The following is a 3,794-nucleotide window of genomic DNA, read 5'->3' on the forward strand; positions in this document are numbered from 1 at the left end:
GGTCACAAGTTCCAATTCCACAGGAGAAGAATTTATGATTATGCCTTCTGAGCCAAAGAAGAGTAGCGGCCGCGAGTTAACTACGATAAAAAATAAATAAAAGTAAGCTTGACAAATAATATAAGATTAGGTATTTACTTTTTTCACATCTGCGAGACTACCATGAACGGACATGGTGTTAATACTGCTCTCAGAGTAAAAGGATCAAGTCAAAATGTTTTTTATGGCCATTCTTACGCCTTAATCGATCCTTAATCTAGTGTTGTATAATATAATATAATAAAATAGAGTTGCGGGACAAGTACATCAATTACTTTCATTCTCTAAACCGAATTTTGTGATCCTATAATTGTAATATGTATATATTACCTTTGCAAGCAGTCTGTTACATAGAATCGTAAGGTTCGACATAAGTTGATCAATTTATTTCATGCGTGGACCGCCTTTTTTAAGATTATCTCTCATTGAGCTAATTGATTATATAATTATTAATCTATTTTTTACCGATGAAAAATAAAAAGTAGTTAGGATTTGCATTCAGTGAGTATAATTAGCGGGTTATCCACACAAATAAACTACTAATATACGAGGATAATTAAGTTCACAAAGCACCTCTTATTAACAATTTATTCCGTAAATCCTTGTATTACGACGCATGACATGACACTTGAATTTGATGACTTTCTTTTAACACATATTTCCTTATTCGCCTGTCCTTCACTAATGTCAAGGCAAAGAAAAATAAAGGCAAAATATTAAACTTACTTTGCTTAAAATAACCACTTAGAATTTAAAGTTAACTCAAACCCGAAACTCTTATATTCTAATTTCAAGTATGCCGTTAAAAATTGAGAACATATTGCTGAAAAATAAAGTGCTCGGATCATTGCTGAAATTTCACGAGCATGTTATAAATAAATAATAAATAATTTTGAATGACATCTTTCACGTCGATATATTTCCAAAACTACTTAAAGCAATAATATATTTTGAATGACATCTTTCAAGAAATAATAATAATAAATGATACATTGTTATTATTATCCCTAATTTGAGCCTATTATTCAAGAAATAATATATATTTATAATATGGATTTTTCTAGTGTGTGATCATGAGCACATGCTAAAAATTAATATTTGATGAGGCGCCCACAAAATATTGGTGGAGAGTTCATTAGTAATGATGGATCTCCTACATGCACAAAAATATTCAATAATAAATTTTTTACAACTCATCAATCACATTTTTTAGTATGTTGCCATGGGCACACACTAGATTAACTAATATAATTATAATATAAAGACGGTTAAACATGGTTTTAGCAGTTATACACTTTAATTTATACACTTGAATCCATTCAGTTTTTAAGAAATAATTTTTCACCGCGCGAAACACGGGTTTTAACTAGTTATAAAATGATTTAAGTTTTCGCATTTCAGCATTTTAGGAGAGCAGAAAACTTAGCAACTTAAAGTATATGAATTTTGTTAGTATCATTCTAAGAACTAGTTTTTAATTGGCGGATTTGAATTAAATGTACAAGTAAAGTCCGTTCCGGATATACGCGGTGAGATTTGGTGCCGTTGAAAGGTGAAATTCGCACTAAACCTCTCTCATAGCAGTTTTACGAAATCTCCAGCCTTAACATATATGCGGTCAAGGTTAACCGCGACTTTTTTATCCGCAAATTTGCGGTTTGTGCGGATAAATTTGCGCTTCAATCCCCTATTAAACTTGTATAAAAAATTTAGGGCCTGAATGGTAATTAGCAATTCTAGAGTTTAGAAAAGAATCCCAAAAAATGTGTAGTCCTTTTTTTGTTGGTTGCTAACTCGCAAAATGTATTAAATCCTGTCAATATGAATCCTACTAATAAAAAATAATACTAGTTCTTACTTCTTAGATAGTGATTATATAGTGATATATATAATCACTATTCAGTTTTAGGTTATCAGATATAAGGTGGAACAGAGACGTTGTGGCAGATGTGATTCAATGAACAGGGCCAGTCACATTCAAGTACAGTAAAAAACCCCCATTAAAATGTTGCCCTCTGGTATTTTGTTGAATGCCAAGTGATCCCCTTGAAGCTTTAATTTATGAATTTATGAATCTTGAATGTTAATTTGCAAAGTAATATAAAGACTGGCGACGAAACGAAACTGATTCACCTCATATCTTTGATTGATAAAGAGAGAAGGCCATTTACATAACATGTGCGAGATCTTGATCATAATCTCGTAAAATGTAGGCACTCAAGTAGTTCCATAGTTTTCAGGCTTTAAACAAAAGTATCTAAGTCTAATTGTTTTCGTATAGTTAACGTTCTGTGCTCGTTCTTTGTCTAAACGTACGGGCAAGTAATTAATCGCAAGCTAAGCCTTGCTTTGTGGTTATTAAGGGATAGAAAGCAAGAATCAAGGAGTGGCAGTGCGAGTCTGCACGTACTCCCAATGATCTTTGATGCATAGATGTGATTTTCGTCTGGTGCTTGTGTTATACTTGTGGTTTTTCCTAGTAGCTGTCGGTAAGAGCCATGACTATCATATGTTGCATATGGTGGCCAGTCTCGAGATTTAGGAGGTACTAGTCGAAATCAGTTTAAGGAACTCTATTGTACATATAAGCTGCATTTTATACTTTCATGCATACGAGATTTGAAAATTTCGGGGGCCCTAGGAACAAGAGTCCTTCACCTGGGTCAAGTGTTCGAGATTGAAAACATTATCATGTTCCTTTTAGATCTTGTTCGAAAAGACTGAGAGATATCTAATAAGCCATCAAACACGTGACGTAAAATCGGAACATGATGGACCTGACTCCGAATCAATCATAAATTTGTCCTTTCGGCCATGGCTTTCTGGTCCAATATGTATTCATGGCTATGGCTGGTTGCCTTGTTCGATATATCTGCACATGTTATATACATTTAGCCCATGTGATGTGTCACTTTGAATGGTCCACATATGTTTCGGCCAGTCGGCAACCTGAGCTACTTGTTGTGGAGAGATAGAATTTCAGTGCCCTGGTTTCTTGTTATATTTTGGTAGATATGATTCATGTTCAAATTTGTGTATCAGTCTATGGAAATCTTTTGTATGTGAGGTTTTCAATCAAAAAGATGGAATTTGTTTGCTTCAGGTAACATTGAAATCATCAGTACTTTGTGAAAAAAGATGTTGGAACTCATTAGAGGTTTATGTTAAATATGCTCCATTTGAGTAATTTCAGGAATCATGATAAATTTTATCTTTTCTAGTTACTTCTTTGTCAAGGTTAATAATTATATATGTTTAATTACTTGTACATTATTATGTCTCAGACTTGGTTCCGACTTCCGACCAGGAACAGATTCAGAAATTTTTTCCGAGGGATATTACTATTAAAAAATTAAATGATCAAAAAAGTGTTAAATTTTCTTTAGGGGGATCACGTGTCCCAGTAAATCTTACTAGATCAGCCTCTAATTCGTACACCTCGACCTCGTGTTAACTAGAGACCTAACCGTGACTAAAAATTAATTTTGAAAGTTGACCGAATCAATCCTCCAATGACTATTTTTAAAAGATAACTTTGTCAGGATTTTAAGTAAAACTGTTCGCAAATAGAACTGTTTGCAAACCGAACTATTCGTGAACAAATTCGAACTCGACTCGTTAAAGGCTTGGTTCGGCTCGGTTCGGCTCGGCTCGGTTCGGTTCGTTAAGGACTCGAGTCCAAACACAAAAATGTGTTTGGCTTATTCGTTAACGAGTTCGAACTCGAACACAATTTTCTGTTTGTAAATAAAACT

This window comes from Apium graveolens, chromosome 11, assembly GCF_009905375.1.
Source record: "Apium graveolens cultivar Ventura chromosome 11, ASM990537v1, whole genome shotgun sequence".
Lineage (NCBI taxonomy): Eukaryota > Viridiplantae > Streptophyta > Magnoliopsida > Apiales > Apiaceae > Apium > Apium graveolens.